This window comes from Ascidia mentula, chromosome 4 (assembly GCF_947561715.1).
Source record: "Ascidia mentula chromosome 4, kaAscMent1.1, whole genome shotgun sequence".
Lineage (NCBI taxonomy): Eukaryota > Metazoa > Chordata > Ascidiacea > Phlebobranchia > Ascidiidae > Ascidia > Ascidia mentula.
Genome location: NC_138569.1, coordinates 14,108,223 through 14,128,408, shown reverse-complemented (window position 1 = coordinate 14,128,408; position 20,186 = coordinate 14,108,223). Strand labels below are relative to the sequence as shown.

The following is a 20,186-nucleotide window of genomic DNA, read 5'->3' as shown; positions in this document are numbered from 1 at the left end:
CATCACTAAAGTTTCAAAGCGCACAACTAGCCAGAAAGTATGTGTCTTTCCACCGGAGCTAAACTGCAGCTCTCCAAAGTCAAGAAAACGATCCCGCCTCGATGATGATGCCGACTCTTCGTCTCAACGTAACAGTATTACGCAGGATCGCCACCACAATCCCACAAGCAAGCGTATACGAAAATGTGAAAGAATCTTTACAAATGCAAGCCGACCATCAACAAATTCTTCAAGTGTCCCGCTGTCAAGAATTTCAGCATTCATGCCCATATCGGACGTCGATTCCAGTCCTAAATCGTCCTCTTCGTGCGCCTCACTTATGTCTAAAGTGCTCCGAAAGCAACACGGCAGACATTGTCGGCATTTGATGAGGGCCTGTGCGTAATAAGAGGTTTATTACCTGCGCCAAACAAACGTGGTTGTACAACGAAAAGTTTCATCTCGTTCACTCGTGAATCTCGCGTATTTATCACCATACGTTGTTGCCATTTTTATCCGCCCATGCAATATCTGCGTTGACATTACTGTGCAGGAAATCTATACACGCATTCTTCTTCTTACCAGTGCTGACATTATATTTGCTATTGTTCCTTTTAAATAAATTATGAACATGAAATAAGCACGATTCGGCCATTCGGCATGTGACAAATGCAATGGAATATATTTCTGATAAAATTTCTCCCCGTCGGGGAATCGAACCCCGGTCTCCCGCGTGACAGGCGGGGATACTTACCACTATACTAACGAGGACTGAAGCACATGTCCAACAATCTGACATTTAATCTAAATCACTGTGTCTTGGCTAACAAAAAGCATACGCAACTCCAGCGTCTTCAAAAGATAAGGCACATTTGGAACGGACAATATTCCGTGACAACGAAAAATTGACAAAGGATTAAGGATCCATGTATACCCGGATTTTGTGCCGAAGCAACGAAATTGATTGAAACTATACTGCTAAGTTTTACCTCATTACTTGATCTTTCCAAAAATGTCAACCACTGCAGCTGGAAAGAATAGTTGACAATTATCACAAGCATAAATGTGTCAGATCCACAACGATGATTGAATCAACAAAAAACGCTTTTTGCTGATTGAGAATTGACAGAGGGCAACAAGATATTGCGCGAGCATAATCTTTTCAGTGCCATCGTCCGATTGAAAGTGGAGTGGATCGCAAGTTACACAAAGGTTTATTTCCTACTTTCTAGTCACGTGAACATCATCTCAGACGTGCATATCCGTCAAAACAATCCTCCCCGTCGGGGAATCGAACCCCGGTCTCCCGCGTGACAGGCGGGGATACTCACCACTATACTAACGAGGACATGCCAAGGATCGTATGGTGACTGTGCAAACTTTTTCACATGCAATCACACATCAGCTCAAGCATTGCATTGTGTTGGTTTCGTCGGTCAGAAAATAATTTTTTTTTGTTTTTTCACGAATTACTTTTTAACAATATAACCCAAAGTATATTAAACGATATACAACCACGGCTCGTTGGTCTAGGGGTATGATTCTCGCTTTGGGTGCGAGAGGTCCCGGGTTCAAATCCCGGACGAGCCCGAAGTTCTTTGAAGCCTCTTTTGTTGAAATAAGAGCATGCTTAGATTGTCAGTGACGCAGTTTGCGACGACTCTTTGAAATTCCAGTTGGTTGGCACGTTTCGCAAGCGAGCGAAAAGATGAAGCGGACACGGGGCGCCGATAAGAAACTTGAAGGTTATTCAGAAAAACAACACTGAGATAACGCGCGTTGATGGATGATGAAAGAACTCAATGGCGAGTTTCTCTCTTTTTTTCTACTTCCACTCTTCAACAATTAATATAAAATGGCTGCCACAAAAGTTGGATCCATTAACAACTCGCATCAACTCCTATTGGACAAAACAAGAATATATTTTTACTTTGAAACGCGCAATACATCACGAGCAAGTAATGCATACATTCGTCGAAAGTGAAGAAGTTCTTCTTCTCAGCATGGTAAGCGGCCCAAAAGCATGTAAATTATGTAAAGTTTCGAAAATTGACTATTAAATTGGTCAAGAGATCTATCGACGATTGTTTGACAAGTTTCTTTTTGCATGTGTGCAGGTCCTGAAAGAAACGCTTCAGGTTGACTCTCGACCAAGAAGAATCATCACTAAAGTTTCAAAGCGCACAACTAGCCAGAAAGTATGTGTCTTTCCACCGGAGCTAAACTGCAGCTCTCCAAAGTCAAGAAAACGATCCCGCCTCGATGATGATGCCGACTCTTCGTCTCAACGTAACAGTATTACGCAGGATCGCCACCACAATCCCACAAGCAAGCGTATACGAAAATGTGAAAGAATCTTTACAAATGCAAGCCGACCATCAACAAATTCTTCAAGTGTCCCGCTGTCAAGAATTTCAGCATTCATGCCCATATCGGACGTCGATTCCAGTCCTAAATCGTCCTCTTCGTGCGCCTCACTTATGTCTAAAGTGCTCCGAAAGCAACACGGCAGACATTGTCGGCATTTGATGAGGGCCTGTGCGTAATAAGAGGTTTATTACCTGCGCCAAACAAACGTGGTTGTACAACGAAAAGTTTCATCTCGTTCACTCGTGAATCTCGCGTATTTATCACCATACGTTGTTGCCATTTTTATCCGCCCATGCAATATCTGCGTTGACATTACTGTGCAGGAAATCTATACACGCATTCTTCTTCTTACCAGTGCTGACATTATATTTGCTATTGTTCCTTTTAAATAAATTATGAACATGAAATAAGCACGATTCGGCCATTCGGCATGTGACAAATGCAATGGAATATATTTCTGATAAAATTTCTCCCCGTCGGGGAATCGAACCCCGGTCTCCCGCGTGACAGGCGGGGATACTTACCACTATACTAACGAGGACTGAAGCACATGTCCAACAATCTGACATTTAATCTAAATCACTGTGTCTTGGCTAACAAAAAGCATACGCAACTCCAGCGTCTTCAAAAGATAAGGCACATTTGGAACGGACAATATTCCGTGACAACGAAAAATTGACAAAGGATTAAGGATCCATGTATACCCGGATTTTGTGCCGAAGCAACGAAATTGATTGAAACTATACTGCTAAGTTTTACCTCATTACTTGATCTTTCCAAAAATGTCAACCACTGCAGCTGGAAAGAATAGTTGACAATTATCACAAGCATAAATGTGTCAGATCCACAACGATGATTGATTCAACAAAAAACGCTTTTTGCTGATTGAGAATTGACAGAGGGCAACAAGATATTGCGCGAGCATAATCTTTTCAGTGCCATCGTCCGATTGAAAGTGGAGTGGATCGCAAGTTACACAAAGGTTTATTTCCTACTTTCTAGTCACGTGAACATCATCTCAGACGTGCATATCCGTCAAAACAATCCTCCCCGTCGGGGAATCGAACCCCGGTCTCCCGCGTGACAGGCGGGGATACTCACCACTATACTAACGAGGACATGCCAAGGATCGTATGGTGACTGTGCAAACTTTTTCACATGCAATCACACATCAGCTCAAGCATTGCATTGTGTTGGTTTCGTCGGTCAGAAAATAATTTTTTGTTGTTTTTTCACGAATTACTTTTTAACAATATAACCCAAAGTATATTAAACGATATACAACCACGGCTCGTTGGTCTAGGGGTATGATTCTCGCTTTGGGTGCGAGAGGTCCCGGGTTCAAAACCCGGACGAGCCCGAAGTTCTTTGAAGCCTCTTTTGTTGAAATAAGAGCATGCTTAGATTGTCAGTGACGCAGTTTGCGACGACTCTTTGAAATTCCAGTTGGTTGGCACGTTTCGCAAGCGAGCGAAAAGATGAAGTGGACATGGGGCGCCGATAAGAAACTTGAAGGTTATTCAGAAAAACAACACTGAGATAACGCGCGTTGATGGATGATGAAAGAACTCAATGGCGAGTTTCTCTCTTTTTTTCTACTTCCACTCTTCAACAATTAATATAAAATGGCTGCCACAAAAGTTGGATCCATTAACAACTCGCATCAACTCCTATTGGACAAAACAAGAATATATTTTTACTTTGAAACGCGCAATACATCACGAGCAAGTAATGCATACATTCGTCGAAAGTGAAGAAGTTCTTCTTCTCAGCATGGTAAGTGGCCCAAAAGCATGTAAATTATGTAAAGTTTCGAAAATTGACTATTAAATTGGTCAAGAGATCTATCGACGATTGTTTGACAAGTTTCTTTTTGCATGTGTGCAGGTCCTGAAAGAAACGCTTCAGGTTGACTCTCGACCAAGAAGAATCATCACTAAAGTTTCAAAGCGCACAACTAGCCAGAAAGTATGTGTCTTTCCACCGGAGCTAAACTGCAGCACTCCAAAGTCAAGAAAACGATCCCGCCTCGATGATGATGCCGACTCTTCGTCTCAACGTAACAGTATTACGCAGGATCGCCACCACAATCCCACAAGCAAGCGTATACGAAAATGTGAAAGAATCTTTACAAATGCAAGCCGACCATCAACAAATTCTTCAAGTGTCCCGCTGTCAAGAATTTCAGCATTCATGCCCATATCGGACGTCGATTCCAGTCCTAAATCGTCCTCTTCGTGCGCCTCACTTATGTCTAAAGTGCTCCGAAAGCAACACGGCAGACATTGTCGGCATTTGATGAGGGCCTGTGCGTAATAAGAGGTTTATTACCTGCGCCAAACAAACGTGGTTGTACAACGAAAAGTTTCATCTCGTTCACTCGTGAATCTCGCGTATTTATCACCATACGTTGTTGCCATTTTTATCCGCCCATGCAATATCTGCGTTGACATTACTGTGCAGGAATACACGCATTCTTCTTCTTACCAGTGCTGACATTATATTTGCTATTGTTCCTTTTATATAAATTATGAACATGAAATAAGCACGATTCGGCCATTCGGCATGTGACAAATGCAATGGAATATATTTCTGATAAAATTTCTCCCCGTCGGGGAATCAAACCCCGGTCTCCCGCGTGACAGGCGGGGATACTTACCACTATACTAACGAGGACTGAAGCACATGTCCAACAATCTGACATTTAATCTAAATCACTGTGTCTTGGCTAACAAAAAGCATACGCAACTCCAGCGTCTTCAAAAGATAAGGCACATTTGGAACGGACAATATTCCGTGACAACGAAAAATTGACAAAGGATTAAGGATCCATGTATACCCAGATTTTGTGCCGAAGCAACGAAATTGATTGAAACTATACTGCTAAGTTTTACCTCATTACTTGATCTTTCCAAAAATGTCAACCACTGCAGCTGGAAAGAATAGTTGACAATTAACACAAGCATAAATGTGTCAGATCCACAACGATGATTGATTCAACAAAAAACGCTTTTTGCTGATTGAGAATTGACAGAGGGCAACAAGATATTGCGCGAGCATAATCTTTTCAGTGCCATCGTCCGATTGAAAGTGGAGTGGATCGCAAGTTACACAAAGGTTTATTTCCTACTTTCTAGTCACGTGAACATCATCTCAGACGTGCATATCCGTCAAAACAATCCTCCCCGTCGGGGAATCGAACCCCGGTCTCCCGCGTGACAGGCGGGGATACTCACCACTATACTAACGAGGACATGCCAAGGATCGTATGGTGACTGTGCAAACTTTTTCACATGCAATCACACATCAGCTCAAGCATTGCATTGTGTTGGTTTCGTCGGTCAGAAAATAATTTTTTGTTGTTTTTTCACGAATTACTTTTTAACAATATAACCCAAAGTATATTAAACGATATACAACCACGGCTCGTTGGTCTAGGGGTATGATTCTCGCTTTGGGTGCGAGAGGTCCCGGGTTCAAATCCCGGACGAGCCCGAAGTTCTTTGAAGCCTCTTTTGTTGAAATAAGTGCATGCTTAGATTGTCAGTGACGCAGTTTGCGACGACTCTTTGAAATTCCAGTTGGTTGGCACGTTTCGCAAGCGAGCGAAAAGATGAAGCGGACACGGGGCGCCGATAAGAAACTTGAAGGTTATTCAGAAAAACAACACTGAGATAACGCGCTTTGATGGATGATGAAAGAACTCAATGGCGAGTTTCTCTCTTTTTTTCTACTTCCACTCTTCAACAATTAATATAAAATGGCTGCCACAAAAGTTGGATCCATTAACAACTCGCATCAACTCCTATTGGACAAAACAAGAATATATTTTTACTTTGAAACGCGCAATACATCACGAGCAAGTAATGCATACATTCGTCGAAAGTGAAGAAGTTCTTCTTCTCAGCATGGTAAGTGGCCCAAAAGCATGTAAATTATGTAAAGTTTCGAAAATTGACTATTAAATTGGTCAAGAGATCTATCGACGATTGTTTGACAAGTTTCTTTTTGCATGTGTGCAGGTCCTGAAAGAAACGCTTCAGGTTGACTCTCGACCAAGAAGAATCATCACTAAAGTTTCAAAGCGCACAACTAGCCAGAAAGTATGTGTATATCCACCGGAGCTAAACTGCAGCACTCCAAAGTCAAGAAAACGATCCCGCCTCGATGATGATGCCGACTCTTCGTCTCAACGTAACAGTATTACGCAGGATCGCCACCACAATCCCACAAGCAAGCGTATACGAAAATGTGAAAGAATCTTTACAAATGCAAGCCGACCATCAACAAATTCTTCAAGTGTCCCGCTGTCAAGAATTTCAGCATTCATGCCCATATCGGACGTCGATTCCAGTCCTAAATCGTCCTCTTCGTGCGCCTCACTTATGTCTAAAGTGCTCCGAAAGCAACACGGCAGACATTGTCGGCATTTGATGAGGGCCTGTGCGTAATAAGAGGTTTATTACCTGCGCCAAACAAACGTGGTTGTACAACGAAAAGTTTCATCTCGTTCACTCGTGAATCTCGCGTATTTATCACCATACGTTGTTGCCATTTTTATCCGCCCATGCAATATCTGCGTTGACATTACTGTGCAGGAATACACGCATTCTTCTTCTTACCAGTGCTGACATTATATTTGCTATTGTTCCTTTTAAATAAATTATGAACATGAAATAAGCACGATTCGGCCATTCGGCATGTGACAAATGCAATGGAATATATTTCTGATAAAATTTCTCCCCGTCGGGGAATCGAACCCCGGTCTCCCGCGTGACAGGCGGGGATACTTACCACTATACTAACGAGGACTGAAGCACATGTCCAACAATCTGACATTTAATCTAAATCACTGTGTCTTGGCTAACAAAAAGCATACGCAACTCCAGCGTCTTCAAAAGATAAGGCACATTTGGAACGGACAATATTCCGTGACAACGAAAAATTGACAAAGGATTAAGGATCCATGTATACCCGGATTTTGTGCCGAAGCAACGAAATTGATTGAAACTATACTGCTAAGTTTTACCTCATTACTTGATCTTTCCAAAAATGTCAACCACTGCAGCTGGAAAGAATAGTTGACAATTATCACAAGCATAAATGTGTCAGATCCACAACGATGATTGAATCAACAAAAAACGCTTTTTGCTGATTGAGAATTGACAGAGGGCAACAAGATATTGCGCGAGCATAATCTTTTCAGTGCCATCGTCCGATTGAAAGTGGAGTGGATCGCAAGTTACACAAAGGTTTATTTCCTACTTTCTAGTCACGTGAACATCATCTCAGACGTGCATATCCGTCAAAACAATCCTCCCCGTCGGGGAATCGAACCCCGGTCTCCCGCGTGACAGGCGGGGATACTCACCACTATACTAACGAGGACATGCCAAGGATCGTATGGTGACTGTGCAAACTTTTTCACATGCAATCACACATCAGCTCAAGCATTGCATTGTGTTGGTTTCGTCGGTCAGAAAATAATTTTTTGTTGTTTTTTCACGAATTACTTTTTAACAATATAACCCAAAGTATATTAAACGATATACAACCACGGCTCGTTGGTCTAGGGGTATGATTCTCGCTTTGGGTGCGAGAGGTCCCGGGTTCAAATCCCGGACGAGCCCGAAGTTCTTTGAAGCCTCTTTTGTTGAAATAGGTGCATGCTTAGATTGTCAGTGACGCAGTTTGCGACGACTCTTTGAAATTCCAGTTGGTTGGCACGTTTCGCAAGCGAGCGAAAAGATGAAGCGGACACGGGGCGCCGATAAGAAACTTGAAGGTTATTCAGAAAAACAACACTGAGATAACGCGCGTTGATGGATGATGAAAGAACTCAATGGCGAGTTTCTCTCTTTTTTTCTACTTCCACTCTTCAACAATTAATATAAAATGGCTGCCACAAAAGTTGGATCCATTAACAACTCGCATCAACTCCTATTGGACAAAACAAGAATATATTTTTACTTTGAAACGCGCAATACATCACGAGCAAGTAATGCATACATTCGTCGAAAGTGAAGAAGTTCTTCTTCTCAGCATGGTAAGTGGCCCAAAAGCATGTAAATTATGTAAAGTTTCGAAAATTGACTATTAAATTGGTCAAGAGATCTATCGACGATTGTTTGACAAGTTTCTTTTTGCATTAGTGCAGGTCCTGAAAGAAACGCTTCAGGTTGACTCTCGACCAAGAAGAATCATCACTAAAGTTTCAAAGCGCACAACTAGCCAGAAAGTATGTGTCTTTCCACCGGAGCTAAACTGCAGCACTCCAAAGTCAAGAAAACGATCCCGCCTCGATGATGATGCCGACTCTTCGTCTCAACGTAACAGTATTACGCAGGATCGCCACCACAATCCCACAAGCAAGCGTATACGAAAATGTGAAAGAATCTTTACAAATGCAAGCCGACCATCAACAAATTCTTCAAGTGTCCCGCTGTCAAGAATTTCAGCATTCATGCCCATATCGGACGTCGATTCCAGTCCTAAATCGTCCTCTTCGTGCGCCTCACTTATGTCTAAAGTGCTCCGAAAGCAACACGGCAGACATTGTCGGCATTTGATGAGGGCCTGTGCGTAATAAGAGGTTTATTACCTGCGCCAAACAAACGTGGTTGTACAACGAAAAGTTTCATCTCGTTCACTCGTGAATCTCGCGTATTTATCACCATACGTTGTTGCCATTTTTATCCGCCCATGCAATATCTGCGTTGACATTACTGTGCAGGAAATCTATACACGCATTCTTCTTCTTACCAGTGCTGACATTATATTTGCTATTGTTCCTTTTAAATAAATTATGAACATGAAATAAGCACGATTCGGCCATTCGGCATGTGACAAATGCAATGGAATATATTTCTGATAAAATTTCTCCCCGTCGGGGAATCGAACCCCGGTCTCCCGCGTGACAGGCGGGGATACTTACCACTATACTAACGAGGACTGAAGCACATGTCCAACAATCTGACATTTAATCTAAATCACTGTGTCTTGGCTAACAAAAAGCATACGCAACTCCAGCGTCTTCAAAAGATAAGGCACATTTGGAACGGACAATATTCCGTGACAACGAAAAATTGACAAAGGATTAAGGATCCATGTATACCCGGATTTTGTGCCGAAGCAACGAAATTGATTGAAACTATACTGCTAAGTTTTACCTCATTACTTGATCTTTCCAAAAATGTCAACCACTGCAGCTGGAAAGAATAGTTGACAATTATCACAAGCATAAATGTGTCAGATCCACAACGATGATTGAATCAACAAAAAACGCTTTTTGCTGATTGAGAATTGACAGAGGGCAACAAGATATTGCGCGAGCATAATCTTTTCAGTGCCATCGTCCGATTGAAAGTGGAGTGGATCGCAAGTTACACAAAGGTTTATTTCCTACTTTCTAGACACGTGAACATCATCTCAGACGTGCATATCCGTCAAAACAATCCTCCCCGTCGGGGAATCGAACCCCGGTCTCCCGCGTGACAGGCGGGGATACTCACCACTATACTAACGAGGACATGCCAAGGATCGTATGGTGACTGTGCAAACTTTTTCACATGCAATCACACATCAGCTCAAGCATTGCATTGTGTTGGTTTCGTCGGTCAGAAAATAATTTTTTGTTGTTTTTTCACGAATTACTTTTTAACAATATAACCCAAAGTATATTAAACGATATACAACCACGGCTCGTTGGTCTAGGGGTATGATTCTCGCTTTGGGTGCGAGAGGTCCCGGGTTCAAATCCCGGACGAGCCCGAAGTTCTTTGAAGCCTCTTTTGTTGAAATAAGAGCATGCTTAGATTGTCAGTGACCCAGTTTGCGACGACTCTTTGAAATTCCAGTTGGTTGGCACGTTTCGCAAGCGAGCGAAAAGATGAAGCGGACACGGGGCGCCGATAAGAAACTTGAAGGTTATTCAGAAAAACAACACTGAGATAACGCGCGTTGATGGATGATGAAAGAACTCAATGGCGAGTTTCTCTCTTTTTTTCTACTTCCACTCTTCAACAATTAATATAAAATGGCTGCCACAAAAGTTGGATCCATTAACAACTCGCATCAACTCCTATTGGACAAAACAAGAATATATTTTTACTTTGAAACGCGCAATACATCACGAGCAAGTAATGCATACATTCGTCGAAAGTGAAGAAGTTCTTCTTCTCAGCATGGTAAGTGGCCCAAAAGCATGTAAATTATGTAAAGTTTCGAAAATTGACTATTAAATTGGTCAAGAGATCTATCGACGATTGTTTGACAAGTTTCTTTTTGCATGTGTGCAGGTCCTGAAAGAAACGCTTCAGGTTGACTCTCGACCAAGAAGAATCATCACTAAAGTTTCAAAGCGCACAACTAGCCAGAAAGTATGTGTCTTTCCACCGGAGCTAAACTGCAGCACTCCAAAGTCAAGAAAACGATCCCGCCTCGATGATGATGCCGACTCTTCGTCTCAACGTAACAGTATTACGCAGGATCGCCACCACAATCCCACAAGCAAGCGTATACGAAAATGTGAAAGAATCTTTACAAATGCAAGCCGACCATCAACAAATTCTTCAAGTGTCCCGCTGTCAAGAATTTCAGCATTCATACCCATATCGGACGTCGATTCCAGTCCAAAATCGTCCTCTTCGTGCGCCTCACTTATGTCTAAAGTGCTCCGAAAGCAACACGGCAGACATTGTCGGCATTTGATGAGGGCCTGTGCGTAATAAGAGGTTTATTACCTGCGCCAAACAAACGTGGTTGTACAACGAAAAGTTTCATCTCGTTCACTCGTGAATCTCGCGTATTTATCACCATACGTTGTTGCCATTTTTATCCGCCCATGCAATATCTGCGTTGACATTACTGTGCAGGAAATCTATACACGCATTCTTCTTCTTACCAGTGCTGACATTATATTTGCTACTGTTCCTTTTAAATAAATTATGAACATGAAATAAGCACGATTCGGCCATTCGGCATGTGACAAATGCAATGGAATATATTTCTGATAAAATTTCTCCCCGTCGGGGAATCGAACCCCGGTCTCCCGCGTGACAGGCGGGGATACTTACCACTATACTAACGAGGACTGAAGCACATGTCCAACAATCTGACATTTAATCTAAATCACTGTGTCTTGGCTAACAAAAAGCATACGCAACTCCAGCGTCTTCAAAAGATAAGGCACATTTGGAACGGACAATATTCCGTGACAACGAAAAATTGACAAAGGATTAAGGATCCATGTATACCCAGATTTTGTGCCGAAGCAACGAAATTGATTGAAACTATACTGCTAAGTTTTACCTCATTACTTGATCTTTCCAAAAATGTCAACCACTGCAGCTGGAAAGAATAGTTGACAATTATCACAAGCATAAATGTGTCAGATCCACAACGATGATTGATTCAACAAAAAACGCTTTTTGCTGATTGAGAATTGACAGAGGGCAACAAGATATTGCGCGAGCATAATCTTTTCAGTGCCATCGTCCGATTGAAAGTGGAGTGGATCGCAAGTTACACAAAGGTTTATTTCCTACTTTCTAGTCACGTGAACATCATCTCAGACGTGCATATCCGTCAAAACAATCCTCCCCGTCGGGGAATCGAACCCCGGTCTCCCGCGTGACAGGCGGGGATACTCACCACTATACTAACGAGGACATGCCAAGGATCGTATGGTGACTGTGCAAACTTTTTCACATGCAATCACACATCAGCTCAAGCATTGCATTGTGTTGGTTTCGTCGGTCAGAAAATAATTTTTTGTTGTTTTTTCACGAATTACTTTTTAACAATATAACCCAAAGTATATTAAACGATATACAACCACGGCTCGTTGGTCTAGGGGTATGATTCTCGCTTTGGGTGCGAGAGGTCCCGGGTTCAAATCCCGGACGAGCCCGAAGTTCTTTGAAGCCTCTTTTGTTGAAATAAGAGCATGCTTAGATTGTCAGTGACCCAGTTTGCGACGACTCTTTGAAATTCCAGTTGGTTGGCACGTTTCGCAAGCGAGCGAAAAGATGAAGCGGACACGGGGCGCCGATAAGAAACTTGAAGGTTATTCAGAAAAACAACACTGAGATAACGCGCGTTGATGGATGATGAAAGAACTCAATGGCGAGTTTCTCTCTTTTTTTCTACTTCCACTCTTCAACAATTAATATAAAATGGCTGCCACAAAAGTTGGATCCATTAACAACTCGCATCAACTCCTATTGGACAAAACAAGAATATATTTTTACTTTGAAACGCGCAATACATCACGAGCAAGTAATGCATACATTCGTCGAAAGTGAAGAAGTTCTTCTTCTCAGCATGGTAAGTGGCCCAAAAGCATGTAAATTATGTAAAGTTTCGAAAATTGACTATTAAATTGGTCAAGAGATCTATCGACGATTGTTTGACAAGTTTCTTTTTGCATGTGTGCAGGTCCTGAAAGAAACGCTTCAGGTTGACTCTCGACCAAGAAGAATCATCACTAAAGTTTCAAAGCGCACAACTAGCCAGAAAGTATGTGTCTTTCCACCGGAGCTAAACTGCAGCACTCCAAAGTCAAGAAAACGATCCCGCCTCGATGATGATGCCGACTCTTCGTCTCAACGTAACAGTATTACGCAGGATCGCCACCACAATCCCACAAGCAAGCGTATACGAAAATGTGAAAGAATCTTTACAAATGCAAGCCGACCATCAACAAATTCTTCAAGTGTCCCGCTGTCAAGAATTTCAGCATTCATACCCATATCGGACGTCGATTCCAGTCCTAAATCGTCCTCTTCGTGCGCCTCACTTATGTCTAAAGTGCTCCGAAAGCAACACGGCAGACATTGTCGGCATTTGATGAGGGCCTGTGCGTAATAAGAGGTTTATTACCTGCGCCAAACAAACGTGGTTGTACAACGAAAAGTTTCATCTCGTTCACTCGTGAATCTCGCGTATTTATCACCATACGTTGTTGCCATTTTTATCCGCCCATGCAATATCTGCGTTGACATTACTGTGCAGGAAATCTATACACGCATTCTTCTTGTTACCAGTGCTGACATTATATTTGCTACTGTTCCTTTTAAATAAATTATGAACATGAAATAAGCACGATTCGGCCATTCGGCATGTGACAAATGCAATGGAATATATTTCTGATAAAATTTCTCCCCGTCGGGGAATCGAACCCCGGTCTCCCGCGTGACAGGCGGGGATACTTACCACTATACTAACGAGGACTGAAGCACATGTCCAACAATCTGACATTTAATCTAAATCACTGTGTCTTGGCTAACAAAAAGCATACGCAACTCCAGCGTCTTCAAAAGATAAGGCACATTTGGAACGGACAATATTCCGTGACAACGAAAAATTGACAAAGGATTAAGGATCCATGTATACCCAGATTTTGTGCCGAAGCAACGAAATTGATTGAAACTATACTGCTAAGTTTTACCTCATTACTTGATCTTTCCAAAAATGTCAACCACTGCAGCTGGAAAGAATAGTTGACAATTATCACAAGCATAAATGTGTCAGATCCACAACGATGATTGATTCAACAAAAAACGCTTTTTGCTGATTTAGAATTGACAGAGGGCAACAAGATATTGCGCGAGCATAATCTTTTCAGTGCCATCGTCCGATTGAAAGTGGAGTGGATCGCAAGTTACACAAAGGTTTATTTCCTACTTTCTAGTCACGTGAACATCATCTCAGACGTGCATATCCGTCAAAACAATCCTCCCCGTCGGGGAATCGAACCCCGGTCTCCCGCGTGACAGGCGGGGATACTCACCACTATACTAACGAGGACATGCCAAGGATCGTATGGTGACTGTGCAAACTTTTTCACATGCAATCACACATCAGCTCAAGCATTGCATTGTGTTGGTTTCGTCGGTCAGAAAATAATTTTTTGTTGTTTTTTCACGAATTACTTTTTAACAATATAACCCAAAGTATATTAAACGATATACAACCACGGCTCGTTGGTCTAGGGGTTTGATTCTCGCTTTGGGTGCGAGAGGTCCCGGGTTCAAATCCCGGACGAGCCCGAAGTTCTTTGAAGCCTCTTTTGTTGAAATAAGTGCATGCTTAGATTGTCAGTGACGCAGTTTGCGACGACTCTTTGAAATTCCAGTTGGTTGGCACGTTTCGCAAGCGAGCGAAAAGATGAAGCGGACACGGGGCGCCGATAAGAAACTTGAAGGTTATTCAGAAAAACAACACTGAGATAACGCGCGTTGATGGATGATGAAAGAACTCAATGGCGAGTTTCTCTCTTTTTTTCTACTTCCACTCTTCAACAATTAATATAAAATGGCTGCCACAAAAGTTGGATCCATTAACAACTCGCATCAACTCCTATTGGACAAAACAAGAATATATTTTTACTTTGAAACGCGCAATACATCACGAGCAAGTAATGCATACATTCGTCGAAAGTGAAGAAGTTCTTCTTCTCAGCATGGTAAGTGGCCCAAAAGCATGTAAATTATGTAAAGTTTCGAAAATTGACTATTAAATTGGTCAAGAGATCTATCGACGATTGTTTGACAAGTTTCTTTTTGCATGTGTGCAGGTCCTGAAAGAAACGCTTCAGGTTGACTCTCGACCAAGAAGAATCATCACTAAAGTTTCAATGCGCACAACTAGCCAGAAAGTATGTGTCTTTCCACCGGAGCTAAACTGCAGCACTCCAAAGTCAAGAAAACGATCCCGCCTCGATGATGATGCCGACTCTTCGTCTCAACGTAACAGTATTACGCAGGATCGCCACCACAATCCCACAAGCAAGCGTGTACGAAAATTTGAAAGAATCTTTACAAATGCAAGCCGACCATCAACAAATTCTTCAAGTGTCCCGCTGTCAAGAATTTCAGCATTCATACCCATATCGGACGTCGATTCCAGTCCTAAATCGTCCTCTTCGTGCGCCTCACTTATGTCTAAAGTGCTCCGAAAGCAACACGGCAGACATTGTCGGCATTTGATGAGGGCCTGTGCGTAATAAGAGGTTTATTACCTGCGCCAAACAAACGTGGTTGTACAACGAAAAGTTTCATCTCGTTCACTCGTGAATCTCGCGTATTTATCACCATACGTTGTTGCCATTTTTATCCGCCCATGCAATATCTGCGTTGACATTACTGTGCAGGAAATCTATACACGCATTCTTCTTCTTACCAGTGCTGACATTATATTTGCTACTGTTCCTTTTAAATAAATTATGAACATGAAATAAGCACGATTCGGCCATTCGGCATGTGACAAATGCAATGGAATATATTTCTGATAAAATTTCTCCCCGTCGGGGAATCGAACCCCGGTCTCCCGCGTGACAGGCGGGGATACTTACCACTATACTAACGAGGACTGAAGCACATGTCCAACAATCTGACATTTAATCTAAATCACTGTGTCTTGGCTAACAAAAAGCATACGCAACTCCAGCGTCTTCAAAAGATAAGGCACATTTGGAACGGACAATATTCCGTGACAACGAAAAATTGACAAAGGATTAAGGATCCATGTATACCCAGATTTTGTGCCGAAGCAACGAAATTGATTGAAACTATACTGCTAAGTTTTACCTCATTACTTGATCTTTCCAAAAATGTCAACCACTGCAGCTGGAAAGAATAGTTGACAATTATCACAAGCATAAATGTGTCAGATCCACAACGATGATTGATTCAACAAAAAACGCTTTTTGCTGATTGAGAATTGACAGAGGGCAACAAGATATTGCGCGAGCATAATCTTTTCAGTGCCATCGTCCGATTGAAAGTGGAGTGGATCGCAAGTTACACAAAGGTTTATTTCCTACTTTCTAGTCACGTGAACATCATCTCAGACGTGCATATCCGTCAAAACAATCCTCCCCGTCGGGGAATCGAACCCCGGTCTCCCGCGTGACAGGCGGGGATACTCACCACTATACTAACGAGGACATGCCAAGGATCGTATGGTGACTGTGCAAACTTTTTCACATGCAATCACACATCAGCTCAAGCATTGCATTGTGTTGGTTTCGTCGGTCAGAAAATAATTTTTTGCTGTTTTTTCACGAATTACTTTTTAACAATATAACCCAAAGTATATTAAACGATATACAACCACGGCTCGTTGGTCTAGGGGTATGATTCTCGCTTTGGGTGCGAGAGGTCCCGGGTTCAAATCCCGGACGAGCCCGAAGTTCTTTGAAGCCTCTTTTGTTGAAATAAGAGCATGCTTAGATTGTCAGTGACCCAGTTTGCGACGACTCTTTGAAATTCCAGTTGGTTGGCACGTTTCGCAAGCGAGCGAAAAGATGAAGCGGACACGGGGCGCCGATAAGAAACTTGAAGGTTATTCAGAAAAACAACACTGAGATAACGCGCGTTGATGGATGATGAAAGAACTCAATGGCGAGTTTCTCTCTTTTTTTCTACTTCCACTCTTCAACAATTAATATAAAATGGCTGCCACAAAAGTTGGATCCATTAACAACTCGCATCAACTCCTATTGGACAAAACAAGAATATATTTTTACTTTGAAACGCGCAATACATCACGAGCAAGTAATGCATACATTCGTCGAAAGTGAAGAAGTTCTTCTTCTCAGCATGGTAAGTGGCCCAAAAGCATGTAAATTATGTAAAGTTTCGAAAATTGACTATTAAATTGGTCAAGAGATCTATCGACGATTGTTTGACAAGTTTCTTTTTGCATGTGTGCAGGTCCTGAAAGAAACGCTTCAGGTTGACTCTCGACCAAGAAGAATCATCACTAAAGTTTCAAAGCGCACAACTAGCCAGAAAGTATGTGTCTTTCCACCGGAGCTAAACTGCAGCACTCCAAAGTCAAGAAAACGATCCCGCCTCGATGATGATGCCGACTCTTCGTCTCAACGTAACAGTATTACGCAGGATCGCCACCACAATCCCACAAGCAAGCGTATACGAAAATGTGAAAGAATCTTTACAAATGCAAGCCGACCATCAACAAATTCTTCAAGTGTCCCGCTGTCAAGAATTTCAGCATTCATACCCATATCGGACGTCGATTCCAGTCCTAAATCGTCCTCTTCGTGCGCCTCACTTATGTCTAAAGTGCTCCGAAAGCAACACGGCAGACATTGTCGGCATTTGATGAGGGCCTGTGCGTAATAAGAGGTTTATTACCTGCGCCAAACAAACGTGGTTGTACAACGAAAAGTTTCATCTCGTTCACTCGTGAATCTCGCGTATTTATCACCATACGTTGTTGCCATTTTTATCCGCCCATGCAATATCTGCGTTGACATTACTGTGCAGGAAATCTATACACGCATTCTTCTTGTTACCAGTGCTGACATTATATTTGCTACTGTTCCTTTTAAATAAATTATGAACATGAAATAAGCACGATTCGGCCATTCGGCATGTGACAAATGCAATGGAATATATTTCTGATAAAATTTCTCCCCGTCGGGGAATCGAACCCCGGTCTCCCGCGTGACAGGCGGGGATACTTACCACTATACTAACGAGGACTGAAGCACATGTCCAACAATCTGACATTTAATCTAAATCACTGTGTCTTGGCTAACAAAAAGCATACGCAACTCCAGCGTCTTCAAAAGATAAGGCACATTTGGAACGGACAATATTCCGTGACAACGAAAAATTGACAAAGGATTAAGGATCCATGTATACCCAGATTTTGTGCCGAAGCAACGAAATTGATTGAAACTATACTGCTAAGTTTTACCTCATTACTTGATCTTTCCAAAAATGTCAACCACTGCAGCTGGAAAGAATAGTTGACAATTATCACAAGCATAAATGTGTCAGATCCACAACGATGATTGATTCAACAAAAAACGCTTTTTGCTGATTGAGAATTGACAGAGGGCAACAAGATATTGCGCGAGCATAATCTTTTCAGTGCCATCGTCCGATTGAAAGTGGAGTGGATCGCAAGTTACACAAAGGTTTATTTCCTACTTTCTAGTCACGTGAACATCATCTCAGACGTGCATATCCGTCAAAACAATCCTCCCCGTCGGGGAATCGAACCCCGGTCTCCCGCGTGACAGGCGGGGATACTCACCACTATACTAACGAGGACATGCCAAGGATCGTATGGTGACTGTGCAAACTTTTTCACATGCAATCACACATCAGCTCAAGCATTGCATTGTGTTGGTTTCGTTGGTCAGAAAATAATTTTTTGTTGTTTTTTCACGAATTACTTTTTAACAATATAACCCAAAGTATATTAAACGATATACAACCACGGCTCGTTGGTCTAGGGGTTTGATTCTCGCTTTGGGTGCGAGAGGTCCCGGGTTCAAATCCCGGACGAGCCCGAAGTTCTTTGAAGCCTCTTTTGTTGAAATAAGTGCATGCTTAGATTGTCAGTGACCCAGTTTGCGACGACTCTTTGAAATTCCAGTTGGTTGGCACGTTTCGCAAGCGAGCGAAAAGATGAAGCGGACACGGGGCGCCGATAAGAAACTTGAAGGTTATTCAGAAAAACAACACTGAGATAACGCGCGTTGATGGATGATGAAAGAACTCAATGGCGAGTTTCTCTCTTTTTTTCTACTTCCACTCTTCAACAATTAATATAAAATGGCTGCCACAAAAGTTGGATCCATTAACAACTCGCATCAACTCCTATTGGACAAAACAAGAATATATTTTTACTTTGAAACGCGCAATACATCACGAGCAAGTAATGCATACATTCGTCGAAAGTGAAGAAGTTCTTCTTCTCAGCATGGTAAGTGGCCCAAAAGCATGTAAATTATGTAAAGTTTCGAAAATTGACTATTAAATTGGTCAAGAGATCTATCGACGATTGTTTGACAAGTTTCTTTTTGCATGTGTGCAGGTCCTGAAAGAAACGCTTCAGGTTGACTCTCGACCAAGAAGAATCATCACTAAAGTTTCAAAGCGCACAACTAGCCAGAAAGTATGTGTCTTTCCACCGGAGCTAAACTGCAGCACTCCAAAGTCAAGAAAACGATCCCGCCTCGATGATGATGCCGACTCTTCGTCTCAACGTAACAGTATTACGCAGGATCGCCACCACAATCCCACAAGCAAGCGTATACGAAAATGTGAAAGAATCTTTACAAATGCAAGCCGACCATCAACAAATTCTTCAAGTGTCCCGCTGTCAAGAATTTCAGCATTCATACCCATATCGGACGTCGATTCCAGTCCTAAATCGTCCTCTTCGTGCGCCTCACTTATGTCTAAAGTGCTCCGAAAGCAACACGGCAGACATTGTCGGCATTTGATGAGGGCCTGTGCGTAATAAGAGGTTTATTACCTGCGCCAAACAAACGTGGTTGTACAACGAAAAGTTTCATCTCGTTCACTCGTGAATCTCGCGTATTTATCACCATACGTTGTTGCCATTTTTATCCGCCCATGCAATATCTGCGTTGACATTACTGTGCAGGAAATCTATACACGCATTCTTCTTGTTACCAGTGCTGACATTATATTTGCTACTGTTCCTTTTAAATAAATTATGAACATGAAATAAGCACGATTCGGCCATTCGGCATGTGACAAATGCAATGGAATATATTTCTGATAAAATTTCTCCCCGTCGGGGAATCGAACCCCGGTCTCCCGCGTGACAGGCGGGGATACTTACCACTATACTAACGAGGACTGAAGCACATGTCCAACAATCTGACATTTAATCTAAATCACTGTGTCTTGGCTAACAAAAAGCATACGCAACTCCAGCGTCTTCAAAAGATAAGGCACATTTGGAACGGACAATATTCCGTGACAACGAAAAATTGACAAAGGATTAAGGATCCATGTATACCCAGATTTTGTGCCGAAGCAACG

General features: G+C 42.3%; 27 non-coding genes across 27 annotated transcripts; 9 read left to right on the top strand and 18 right to left on the bottom strand.

The window, feature by feature from the left end:
• Positions 1 to 678: 678 nt before the first annotated feature.
• On the bottom strand, positions 679 to 750 carry Trnad-guc (transfer RNA aspartic acid (anticodon GUC)). Its single transcript has one exon. It is a non-coding gene; the product is annotated as a tRNA-Asp (tRNA).
• Positions 751 to 1,255: 505 nt separating this feature from the next.
• Trnad-guc (transfer RNA aspartic acid (anticodon GUC)) lies at positions 1,256 to 1,327 on the bottom strand. The gene has a single exon. It is a non-coding gene; the product is annotated as a tRNA-Asp (tRNA).
• Positions 1,328 to 1,497: 170 nt separating this feature from the next.
• On the top strand, positions 1,498 to 1,569 carry Trnap-ugg (transfer RNA proline (anticodon UGG)). Its single transcript has one exon. It is a non-coding gene; the product is annotated as a tRNA-Pro (tRNA).
• Positions 1,570 to 2,818: 1,249 nt separating this feature from the next.
• Positions 2,819 to 2,890, bottom strand: Trnad-guc (transfer RNA aspartic acid (anticodon GUC)). The gene has a single exon. It is a non-coding gene; the product is annotated as a tRNA-Asp (tRNA).
• Positions 2,891 to 3,395: 505 nt separating this feature from the next.
• Trnad-guc (transfer RNA aspartic acid (anticodon GUC)) lies at positions 3,396 to 3,467 on the bottom strand. The gene has a single exon. It is a non-coding gene; the product is annotated as a tRNA-Asp (tRNA).
• Positions 3,468 to 3,637: 170 nt separating this feature from the next.
• Positions 3,638 to 3,709, top strand: Trnap-ugg (transfer RNA proline (anticodon UGG)). Its single transcript has one exon. It is a non-coding gene; the product is annotated as a tRNA-Pro (tRNA).
• Positions 3,710 to 5,530: 1,821 nt separating this feature from the next.
• On the bottom strand, positions 5,531 to 5,602 carry Trnad-guc (transfer RNA aspartic acid (anticodon GUC)). Its single transcript has one exon. It is a non-coding gene; the product is annotated as a tRNA-Asp (tRNA).
• Positions 5,603 to 5,772: 170 nt separating this feature from the next.
• Trnap-ugg (transfer RNA proline (anticodon UGG)) lies at positions 5,773 to 5,844 on the top strand. Its single transcript has one exon. It is a non-coding gene; the product is annotated as a tRNA-Pro (tRNA).
• A 1,244-nt stretch (positions 5,845 to 7,088) lies between these two features.
• Trnad-guc (transfer RNA aspartic acid (anticodon GUC)) lies at positions 7,089 to 7,160 on the bottom strand. The gene has a single exon. It is a non-coding gene; the product is annotated as a tRNA-Asp (tRNA).
• A 505-nt stretch (positions 7,161 to 7,665) lies between these two features.
• Positions 7,666 to 7,737, bottom strand: Trnad-guc (transfer RNA aspartic acid (anticodon GUC)). The gene has a single exon. It is a non-coding gene; the product is annotated as a tRNA-Asp (tRNA).
• Positions 7,738 to 7,907: 170 nt separating this feature from the next.
• Trnap-ugg (transfer RNA proline (anticodon UGG)) lies at positions 7,908 to 7,979 on the top strand. The gene has a single exon. It is a non-coding gene; the product is annotated as a tRNA-Pro (tRNA).
• A 1,249-nt stretch (positions 7,980 to 9,228) lies between these two features.
• On the bottom strand, positions 9,229 to 9,300 carry Trnad-guc (transfer RNA aspartic acid (anticodon GUC)). Its single transcript has one exon. It is a non-coding gene; the product is annotated as a tRNA-Asp (tRNA).
• A 505-nt stretch (positions 9,301 to 9,805) lies between these two features.
• Trnad-guc (transfer RNA aspartic acid (anticodon GUC)) lies at positions 9,806 to 9,877 on the bottom strand. Its single transcript has one exon. It is a non-coding gene; the product is annotated as a tRNA-Asp (tRNA).
• Positions 9,878 to 10,047: 170 nt separating this feature from the next.
• On the top strand, positions 10,048 to 10,119 carry Trnap-ugg (transfer RNA proline (anticodon UGG)). Its single transcript has one exon. It is a non-coding gene; the product is annotated as a tRNA-Pro (tRNA).
• Positions 10,120 to 11,368: 1,249 nt separating this feature from the next.
• Trnad-guc (transfer RNA aspartic acid (anticodon GUC)) lies at positions 11,369 to 11,440 on the bottom strand. Its single transcript has one exon. It is a non-coding gene; the product is annotated as a tRNA-Asp (tRNA).
• Positions 11,441 to 11,945: 505 nt separating this feature from the next.
• Positions 11,946 to 12,017, bottom strand: Trnad-guc (transfer RNA aspartic acid (anticodon GUC)). Its single transcript has one exon. It is a non-coding gene; the product is annotated as a tRNA-Asp (tRNA).
• A 170-nt stretch (positions 12,018 to 12,187) lies between these two features.
• On the top strand, positions 12,188 to 12,259 carry Trnap-ugg (transfer RNA proline (anticodon UGG)). The gene has a single exon. It is a non-coding gene; the product is annotated as a tRNA-Pro (tRNA).
• Positions 12,260 to 13,508: 1,249 nt separating this feature from the next.
• On the bottom strand, positions 13,509 to 13,580 carry Trnad-guc (transfer RNA aspartic acid (anticodon GUC)). The gene has a single exon. It is a non-coding gene; the product is annotated as a tRNA-Asp (tRNA).
• Positions 13,581 to 14,085: 505 nt separating this feature from the next.
• Trnad-guc (transfer RNA aspartic acid (anticodon GUC)) lies at positions 14,086 to 14,157 on the bottom strand. Its single transcript has one exon. It is a non-coding gene; the product is annotated as a tRNA-Asp (tRNA).
• A 170-nt stretch (positions 14,158 to 14,327) lies between these two features.
• On the top strand, positions 14,328 to 14,399 carry Trnap-ugg (transfer RNA proline (anticodon UGG)). Its single transcript has one exon. It is a non-coding gene; the product is annotated as a tRNA-Pro (tRNA).
• Positions 14,400 to 15,648: 1,249 nt separating this feature from the next.
• Trnad-guc (transfer RNA aspartic acid (anticodon GUC)) lies at positions 15,649 to 15,720 on the bottom strand. Its single transcript has one exon. It is a non-coding gene; the product is annotated as a tRNA-Asp (tRNA).
• Positions 15,721 to 16,225: 505 nt separating this feature from the next.
• On the bottom strand, positions 16,226 to 16,297 carry Trnad-guc (transfer RNA aspartic acid (anticodon GUC)). Its single transcript has one exon. It is a non-coding gene; the product is annotated as a tRNA-Asp (tRNA).
• A 170-nt stretch (positions 16,298 to 16,467) lies between these two features.
• Positions 16,468 to 16,539, top strand: Trnap-ugg (transfer RNA proline (anticodon UGG)). The gene has a single exon. It is a non-coding gene; the product is annotated as a tRNA-Pro (tRNA).
• A 1,249-nt stretch (positions 16,540 to 17,788) lies between these two features.
• On the bottom strand, positions 17,789 to 17,860 carry Trnad-guc (transfer RNA aspartic acid (anticodon GUC)). The gene has a single exon. It is a non-coding gene; the product is annotated as a tRNA-Asp (tRNA).
• Positions 17,861 to 18,365: 505 nt separating this feature from the next.
• Trnad-guc (transfer RNA aspartic acid (anticodon GUC)) lies at positions 18,366 to 18,437 on the bottom strand. Its single transcript has one exon. It is a non-coding gene; the product is annotated as a tRNA-Asp (tRNA).
• Positions 18,438 to 18,607: 170 nt separating this feature from the next.
• Trnap-ugg (transfer RNA proline (anticodon UGG)) lies at positions 18,608 to 18,679 on the top strand. The gene has a single exon. It is a non-coding gene; the product is annotated as a tRNA-Pro (tRNA).
• A 1,249-nt stretch (positions 18,680 to 19,928) lies between these two features.
• Positions 19,929 to 20,000, bottom strand: Trnad-guc (transfer RNA aspartic acid (anticodon GUC)). Its single transcript has one exon. It is a non-coding gene; the product is annotated as a tRNA-Asp (tRNA).
• Positions 20,001 to 20,186: the final 186 nt, after the last annotated feature.